This window comes from Triticum aestivum, chromosome 7B (assembly GCF_018294505.1).
Source record: "Triticum aestivum cultivar Chinese Spring chromosome 7B, IWGSC CS RefSeq v2.1, whole genome shotgun sequence".
NCBI classification, from domain to species: domain Eukaryota; kingdom Viridiplantae; phylum Streptophyta; class Magnoliopsida; order Poales; family Poaceae; genus Triticum; species Triticum aestivum.
The window spans coordinates 238,534,069-238,544,456 of NC_057813.1; positions in this window are offsets into that span (position 1 = coordinate 238,534,069).

Sequence of the window (10,388 nt, forward strand, 5' to 3'; positions counted from 1 at the left end):
GGCTACTATCCATATGGAGCACACCTAGCGCGTGCGTCACAGTCAAAAATTATGTATTTTCATTACATACCTCAAAGCCTCTCAACAGGCTCGTAAAGGCTTCACTCAACCCGCTAGTGCCGGATGAAATCTTCTCAAGCACCGTGATCATTATTGAGCGGTGCTCCTCCGAGAGAGCAGCTCGCTCCAGAAGGCCCATCAGTGTGTCCGGCCGGACGCCGAACTATGCCGGACCCTTCCTATCGCCCCCCGTGGGAGCCGAACGCTCCGGGATCAGGGCGGCCGAAGTATTAGCTTCTGGCTTCGGTAGATCTGGACTCCTCCGTGACGACACCTCGGGGTCGCCCGCCCCATGAGGCGGAGAGGTTGGTGGGGTCTCACTCTCCATCATCTCCAGAAGGAGATTCCCCGAAGACGAACTCTGTCGAGAAGAGCTGCTAGCCGGACTGCAAAGAATGGATCCTGGTTATTGTTCTCGGAGAAGGAAGCAATTCCTTCATATTTACGGTTAACTTACAGCTCAGCTGAGGACTGGCCCATTGGCAGGCATGGCGCGGTGAGGAAGCCCTTCGGGGCAGGGCCCCCTGGTGAAGCTTTCTTCCCTTGTCTGGGCACCTCCGTCTCCAAGTCTTTGGAGGCGGCCCTCTTCCTCCCGCGAGGGGAGGAGGCCTTAGATTCCCCTCCCCGACTATCCTCCTTTGGGGAGGTAGTAGTTCCCCCGGTTTAGATGCGCAATGTGTGAAGTTCTGCTTCCCTATTCTTCCCTTCATCTTTCCCCGAGGGCACTTTACTTAGCACACGACCTAGCATCTTGGCTATGGTGGGACTAGGCGAGCCTTCGGGAAGTGGTGCCGGACACCTGATTCTCTCCGCCTTGCAGAGCCATTCCTGGCCAGGGTGGGTTTTCAGAATAATGTTATGATAAAAATAAACAAAGTGTTCGGTTTCTGGTTTACTTACTGGGGTATCTGGGCGATTGTTGCTCAGGCCCGCATCCTCGGTGGTGTCCGGACACTTTGCTTGTGGTCCAAAGAATAATTTACCCATCCCTTCGAGCGTCAGGCTGAAGAAGTGCAGAATGGTCCGCGGACCTTCCGGATTGAATTCCCACATCCGGAGAGGCCGGCGTTTGCGTGGAAGGATCCGTCGGACTAGCATTACCTCAATCACGCTGACAAGGCTAATGTCCCTCTCAAGAAGCTCCCGAATGCGGCTCTGTAATGTCGGTATATCATTAGTAGGCCCCCAATCCAGTCCCACATTGGCCCATGATGCTAGTTGAGGTGGAGGGCCCGAACGGAAGTCGGGGGCAGCCGCCCACTTTGTGCCTCTAGGAGCCGTGACGTAAAACCACCTCCGCTGCCATAGATCAGACACCTCCGGGAAGGAGCCCTCTCGCCAGGGGACGTCGGCATTCCTGCTTATTACAGCACCCCTGCACTCCGTGTGTCGCCCCTCAATCATCTTCGGCTTCACATTGAAGGTCTTGAGCCATAAGCCGAAGTGCGGGGTGATGTGGAGAAAAGCTTCGCACACAACGATGAACAACGAGATGTGAAGGATGGCGTCCGGGGCTAGATCATGAAAATCTAGCCCGTAATAGAACATGAGCCCTCTCACAAAGGGATCAAGGGTGAAGCCTAAGCCGTGGAGGAAGCGAGAAACAAACACAACACTCTCGTTGGGTTTGGGAGTTGGGATGACCTGCCCTGGAGCAGGAAGCCTGTGCTTGATGTCGACGGTCAGATATCTGACCTCCCTGAGCTTCGCAATGTCCTCCTCTGTGACAGAGGAGGCCATCCACCGGCCTTGAAGGTTGGATCCGGACATGATTGAAGATCCGAAGTGCTCAAAGCTTGGGTTTTGGGTGTTGGGACTCGAGATGTGAAAAGGCGCAAGCGTGGTAGAACAGAGGGATAGGCCTCGGCCCCCCTCTTTAAAGGGGGAGAATTTCAAGCGTCCTCAGCGTAACCGCTTGGGACTTACCTAAAAACACGGAGTCAGGCCAACAGGCGTCATGGGGTTGCACGCGCTCGTGTTGATGAAGGATCCCGTGGTAAGGGGAACACGATCTCTGCTTTGGCAAGGTGTGCCAATGAAACCGTCTCGCAGCGCGTATCGAGGCAGGCCAAGAAATACCGGTTCGTGTTGGACTAGACAACGGCGTAAGAGCACACCATACAAAAATTGCTAGCATATCAGATTTATGAAGTACTATGCTCTCTTTGGAGGTGTGCGGAAATTATCTCGCAAAACTGGACACAATCCTTAAATCTGCTCCAGAGTATTCGGAGATGGAACCTGCCTTGCAATGCCGAAGACAATCTATGCGCCAGACACATCGTCATTGAAGCCTGGTTAAGGGGCTACTGAGGGAGTACTGGATTAGGGGGTATCTGGACAGCCGAACTATATACTTTGTCCAGACTATTGGAGCGTGAAGATACAAGACTCAAGACTTTATCCCGTGTTCGGATGGGAATCTCTTTTGCGTGGAAGACAAGCTTGGCGATCCGGATATTAGATTTCCTTCTTTGTAACCGACTCTGTGTAAACCCTAGCCCCCTCCGGTGTCTATATAAACCGTAGGGTTTAGTCCTTAGAGGCAGAATCATAATCATCATAGGCTAGCTTCTAGGGTTTAGCCTCTACGATCTTGTGGTAGATCAACTCTTGTAATACTCATATCATCAAGATCAATTAAGTAGGAAGTAGGATTTTACCTCCATTGAGAGGGCCCAAACCTGGGTAAAACATCGTGTCCCTTGCCTCCTGTTACCATTAGCCTTAGATGCACAGATCGGGACCCCCTACCCAAGATCTGCCGGTTTTGACACTGACAGGGGGTGCCTTTTGTCTGGACAGATAACATAGCACAGGCGTTTGAACTGCTCAAACAACAACTGATTACAGATCCAGTGCTCGCGCTCCCCAATTTTAGCAAGACTTTTACATTGGAGACAAACGCCTTTGACAAAGGGATTGGCGCGGTTCTGCAACAGGAGGGCCACCCCATAGCCTTCATGAGCAAGAGCCTGAGCCTCTAGGTACCAAGGGCTCTCCACTTATGAAAAGGAATACCTCGAGATTGTCATCGCAGTGGATCAATGGCGGCCTTACCTTCAACAAGTGAGTTCGTCATCCACATGGACCAAAAAAGCCTCATACACTTGGAGGAACAGAGGCTCTCAACACCGTGGCAGCAACGCGCATTGACGAAGCTTCTGGGCCTGCGATACACCATCCGCTACAAGAAGGGCACGGAGAACACACCCACTGACGCTTTGTCCAGAGCTCGATCACAGGAACTGCTATTCAATGTTACCTCTTGTCAACCCTCGTGGCTCGAGGATGTCATAGCCAGCTACAACTGCAACCCACAGGCACAGAAACTCCTGGAACAACTGGCAGTGAGGGAAGATCCCAAAGGACATTTCTCGTTACAGAATGGGATTCTGCGATTCCGTGGGCGCATTTGGCTGGGTGGGTCAACTGAGCTCCAACACGCATCATGGCAGCCTTTCATGATAGTTCAATTGGTGGTCATTCTGGATTCCCAGCAACCTCCCGGCGCGTCCGTCGCCTCTTTGCTTGGCCAAAAATGAAGAATTATGTCCTGCAGTATGTCTGTTGTTGCCCAACTTGTCAACAAGCTAAACCAGATAGAGTAGCATCACCCGGTTTGCTTCAACCTCTGCCCATTCCACAAAGCTGTGGGAGATGATCACGATGGATTTTGTTGAAGGCCTGCCTCAATCCGGTAAATTCAACTGCCTCTGGGTTATAGTGGACAAGCGCACTAAGTTTGCGCACTTTTTGCCGTTGACACACCCATACACAGCAGCGAAAGTGGCCCTCCTCTACATGAACAGCGTATATCGGATCCATGGTTTCCCTGCGGCCATTGTGTCTGATCGTGACCCGGTCTTCACGATCCACTTTTTGAGGGAGCTGTTCAAGTATGCGGGTATAGAGCTAAGGATGAGTACGGCCAACCAACCACAAACCAATGGACAGACTGAAAGAGTGAATCAATGCGTGGAGACTTACTTCAGATGCTTTGTGCACGCCTATCCGACGCGGTGGAGCCACTGGATACCACTTGCCCAATTCTGGTACAACTTCTCGCACCACTCCAGCATTGGGATGTTGCCGTTCAAAGCAATGTTTGGACATGAACCGCGGCACTGGGGGATCACTCCTACTTCTGAGTGCATAGTCCCGGCACTCCACTCTTGGCTGGATGAGCGTGCAGTGATACAAGACCTGCTTCAACAACATCTGAACAGGGCGCAACAACACATGAAGGCCCAAGCAGACAAGTGACGATCTCCTCGTACCTTTGAGGTTGGCAACTCAGTCTATCTTAAGCTCCAACCATACATTCAAACCTCCGTCGCCAGGCGAGCCAATCATAAACTGGCGTTCAAGTACTATGGACCTTACCAAGTCATCGCCAAGATCAATGATGTTGCATACAAGCTGGAACTTCCTCCACACTCGCAAGTTCATCCGGTCTTTCACGTGTCCCAGCTACACCACTGCCTTCGACCGGGTATGCCGTCCAACCCAACTCTTCCACCCCTTACTGATGCACCTGTCATGCCAGTTGCAGTCCTCCAACAACGTTGGCGCAAGAAAATTGGCGCCATGGTCGAGCAGGTCCACGTCCGCTGGTCCGATGAATCAGCTTTCGGCGACACTTGGGAGGACAAAGCTGCGCTACAAGCTCGATTCCCGGCAGCAGAGGCTTGGGGGCAAGCCTCGTCGCAAGGAGGAGGGGATGCCAGCGTCCCTAGCTCCAGCCAGGCACCTGACAAGGAGGCCCGAACTGGCAGCGACCCAGCCACTGCCCGATGGCCCACCAAGACGAAGAAGCCCAGCTCGCTCGTCACCGGCCCACAGTGGACAAAGTGAGCCCAGCAATCGCTGTACTTATACCAACCCGATCGAAGACCCGAGCATCCAGTGGATCACGAAACTGACGGCGGCAGGAACCCTAGTTCATCTTCCTCTTCTGTTCCTCCCCCCAAATTCGTGTTCTCCGCTTGTAATCGCCACAATACTACCGAGCAATACAACACTACTCTTACACTAGTGGTGCCAATTCATCGATGGCGTCCGTCGCGGCCGAGGTGGAAGAAGATGACGCCGACGATGATGGAGCGACCCCGAGCTCGAGGCAGCGGTCGTAGTGATGTGGAGGTCGACGGTGGAGCTGCCGGCGTGGTCCTAGATGATAGGGTCGATGCAGGGCGCGGTCAGGGGCATCCATGGCAGCAGCGGTGGTGGTTGTGGCGGATCTGGGTGAGAGAAAGGGTGACGAGGGAGAGAGGGGGCGTCCAGAGGGAGTGGGGTGAGTGGTGTGGCAGGGAGGAAGGAGGCCCGAGGGGTCGAGGGGCCTTATCCCCTCGCCGACGCTGGCGAGGTGGTCCGGCGGGCCGCTGCACGCGATCGTGCGGACCCGAGTAACAGGAGGAACGACCGGGGAGGGGAGTAAGTGGGCCGCTGGCTGAGGTGGGCCGAGGCCCGGGGGAGTCTAGGGGCTTTTCTTTTCTTTTTTAATAACTTCTGTATTCCAAATTCTTATAATAACAAAATAATTTTATAAAGTATGCAACGTGCACATAATCTAGTTAATAAAGTTAGGCCACTGCCACAATTACTTTAGCATTTAAATAAACTAATTTTATTTTATTATTAGTTTAAAAGCATTAAAATATGATTTAGCCACTGTTTTAAACAATTTAGGGCATTAAAACATTTTACCAAAATGTTTGTTCACCACCAATATTTTCAAATGATTATTTTCAACAACTTGAACATTTTAGTTTTCATGTTTGAGAACTTTTGAATTTCACTTTAAATTTGAAATTTAATTTGAATTGCTTTTGAGTCAACGCGAGATTTAGCGACAATGATTGTGATGACATGGCACCATTAGCATGGTATTACTGTAGCGTAATTATTGGGGTGTCACAAATCTCGTCCACTACAAGAAATCTCGTCCACTACAAGAAATCTCGTCCAAAGATTTAAGAGGCAGAACAAAGGGGGAGGGCTCTGGTTACGAAGTTCCAACAAATCTTATAGTTCCTGGTTGCTTTCCTCGTAGAGGTCGATCCATTACATTGATGCTTTCATTTCTCTACTTCAGGTCGTTATGATGAAGTCATTATCCTTTCTTCGAGAACTCCATTGTACTTACGAAAAAGGATAAGGGGTAACTTCGAAAGAACGGAACTCTACATGATTGCTTATCTAGTAGATAACTGAGGGAAGGTGGCAGAAGCATCTCTTGAATTGAAACTTAAGAAAATATCAAGAGTAAGGTAAGAAGGTACCACGAGAAGTTCCAAGCGGGCAGGCAATCGTTCGATGCCCGATCAGAAGGTGAAAGGGTTTCAGAGCAACGAAAATAAATATTGTGTTTGATACCCAAGTAGATCATCCCTAGGACGGTAGCTTCTGATCTACATACGAAGCCAAGCGTGAGGAATAGCTTTAGAAACAGGGGTGTATAGGAGAGTCAGGTTTCGATCCCATGGAACTGTGGGTTATGGGCCCACCATGTGGGTTAAAAGTAGAAAGGGCGATGACATCTTGCACGGTCATGATAGCAAGGCATGTTAGAGGATAGCATGTCAATTATGTCGGCAACAAATCGGTACCAAGGGCGAGGGACGAAGAGAACCATTTTCTTGCTCGCAGGAACGAGGTGGACCAATAGGCAAAGTTCTCGTCCACCGGTGGTTACCGAATTGTCATCAATAATAGTAACAAGGTCTTACTGGCAGGGTTGTACACCAAGGTGTTTACATAAGCAGAAGAATATTACTGCTTAGGTCATATAGATCCAAGAAAGGTTAAACAAAACAATGGAAAGAAAAAATTGATTATCAGATTAAACAGAACAATGGAAAGGAAAATGTGATTATACCCAAGTATAAGGAGTATATCTTGCCCAAGGACAAATAGAGCATGATATACATGACAGGGCAACAGGTACATATCCATTTGGAAAATGAGGTGAGGAATTTATGAGGTTTACCCATTCAATGGTGCTTGGATAATTGATCAAGAAAATTTAGCATTGCGCTTCTATATTCCATTTGATATTCGAAATACCATGTTCATGCTTCGAGGTAGCATTGACATGGACATCAAGTAAAGGTCGGACTTCAGAAACACAAGGAATCCAGTAGGAACTGCTTGAACAACTCATACAATTTCATCATGGAAAAGATGAGGATGTGGTTGATGGGCTCGGTAACAACTCATCGAGATTTCCGTAAACATGGATTTCCATAATTAAGTGAACAAGGTGATAGCATTGGACAGACCAAAGTACATAATGAAGTATGTTTGAGGAGAACATCCACAATTAAACATTGATCGAAAATGCACCTGGAAATATGGACCAAGTAGCACGATCAATGTTAGAATGGTGATGGCGAGAAGTATCATTGTGTCAAGGGTTCATAAGAGGCGGTGCAATTTCTCACAGTATTGTTGACATAAAATATGGTCCAAGGTATAATAGAACATAAGCTGGATAGCAAAGAGCTCTGGGTATGACACATAACATGAACAAGTTTGTGTTTGGGGGAAGGCAAGAATGTTGTGGATGGCAACACAAATTACCAAAGGATAAGGACGATATTTCTCATCATGAATTAGATTGATATCCTGGAAGAGCTTAGAATGTTGATGATGATCACGACACATTTGTCGAGAGGTTTTATGAAGATGTAATCGATCGGCGCTGACATCAAGTCAAAGGAATGATGAAGCAAAAGGTTATTGGAACCACGGGTACGATACAAACTCGAAATCAAGCTTGCTCTTTGAGGGCGAAATGATATGATGAGGAAGATCAACATAAGCTTAGCTCATCATTGAAAATTATGCTCCGGGAAGAAGGACCAGGTAGCACAGTTAAAATTTAGCACGATAATGACATGGACGGTCAAGCTAAAAATGACTTGAAGGATTATTAAACTTGTAGGCAACGAAAATTACTTAGAGTTATTGAATCAGAGTGCGGAATCGATTCACTTATTGGTGTTCTCGAGTGACTAATAACTCAGAACCCAGGGGAATATGAAATCGATAAGCAATACTAGATGAGGACTCATAGGAAGCAACAAAGTTCTTTGATATTCTTGAGATACCGGATGGTATTACTCAAAGGTAGAGCGGAATCGAGGCTGGACAGGTGAAATGATCTGCAGAAGACAAGTACCTTTTGACTTGACTGTGAAATGAAATCGAAGGAGACCAATATGGTCGGAACCACATTCGTAAATGATCAACCTACAGATACAAAATGAACTTATAACATGGGGATAATTATTTTAAGAGAAGCTTCCATGATAAGGTATACATCGTGTCCACGGGCATGAACACAAGGTTCAAGGTCGACTCCCACTTCTCCAATGCATAACCTTCCATTCACTTCTCATTTCGAAAATGTCATTAGGGTTGAAAGTTTTACCCGGTGAAATACCAGACGAGTATGACCCATGAAATATTCCAGGTTCACACAGATTAGGGAAGACATTGGTCCAACCCATCGGGGCATCTTAGGAACATATACCACAAACTTCAAGAGTAAATAACACAAGCTCGATAGTAGAACGTGGTTGAAAAAAGCAGAAGATACAATTTACCAAGTATCATGGAAAGAATTCACAAGGGGATTAAATATGAAGGACACTATCGGATAAAATCCAACAAAGGATCTGGTGGTTGTGACGCCCGGATAATTAAGCTACAGTAATTCCATGCTAACGATGCCACATCACCTCGGTTACTATTGTTAATCTCGTGTTAGTTCGAAACCGATTCAAATTCAAATTTGAATTAAAGTCAAACGATAAAAGTTTTCAAACAGTAAAACTAAAATATTCATCATGTGGAAAATATTCATTTGTTAATATTGGTGGTGAACCATCATTTTTTTAAATGTTTAAATGCGCTAAACTATCCAAAACTGTGGCAAACAACTCCAAATTTTGTCATTTCTATTTAAACAAAATTTCAAATGAATTCAAATACCTCTCAATCTTTTTGTGGCAGTGCCTAAAAATGCAACGCCAATTTTCGACCAAGTTCCATATTTTGCAAAAATAATTTGATGGCTTAGTTAAATACAAACAATGCATATTAAAAGAAAAAGCAGAAAACAAAAAAGTTTTAGAGAAGGAAAAGAGGTAGAGGAAATTCTACTTCTTCACTGGGCCCTAGTGGCCACAGTGCAGACCCAGTGCACCAGGAGCCATCCTCCTCCTCCCTATTCATAAAGAGGGGGGGGGGGTGGCACGCATCCGAGCCACCATGGTCATGGCTGTGGGTGCGTGGCGACCATCCCGCGGTTCCCCGCCGCGCATAAGGGCAGCCCCTGCCCCTCTCTCCATCCCCGGAACCCTAGACCACCCACTCTTCCTCTCGCCCGCTCTCTCTCTTGATTTCGGCGTCGCCCGAAACCTCCGACACCATGGCCGACCCCGTCCACATGACCACCTTCGTCCCCACGGGCTTGGAGCTTGTCCAAGAGCTCCATATGCCTCCGCTTCTTCATCCACGAGCATGGCCTTGAGCTAGGTCTACTCCGCCATCGGGATCGGGCGACTTCTTCCCCTACTGTCGCCGTCGCTCGGGAGCATGTCTTGGAGGATCTCCGCGCTCGGCTTCATCCGTTCTGGGGACCAGCTTGAGCCGAGGAGCTGTGTAGCCGACGCCATCATCGTCTTCTTCAACTGGCCGCCACCAAATCATCGTTGGTGCCGTCGCTCCGGTCCACCCCGACCCTCCCCGAGCACACCAACAGACTCACTGTGCGATCCTCCATTGGACCCCCTACCCCCTTTGTTTTGGACGCTGTAGGCCCGCCATCACCGTCATGTCCGAACCTACACGTACGTGTACGTGCGTGCGAGCAGTTGCTGCTCCTCGGTTGTCGCTGCTGCTACTGTGCATGGCCTCGCCCGTAGTTGCCGCAGCCGTCCGTAGCCGCTGATGTTGCTCGTGCACTGCTAGCCTGCTACCGCCCCCTGTTAGACTATATTTATACGTAGCCTCTGTATAGATCTTGTATATTGTACCGTACACCTTTGTGTACCCCTTTATATATATGAGATAGCCGCACCTACCAAGGGTGTCGTGCAGTTTCCAAAACCCTAAGCCTTACATGGTATCAACCCTAACCGGTCCTATGTCTTCTGCTGCCGCCGCTGCGATTGCACCGACCTCCCTCGCCGCTGTCGCGCCGGTCTCTGCCACGGCCCCTGCCTTGTTGTTCCTCTCCCCGCGCCCCTTGTCTCGGTCTAGACTGGCCAACCTTCGATGGTGGGCGCCTCCTTAGATCAGCCGCCGCCGCCACCATC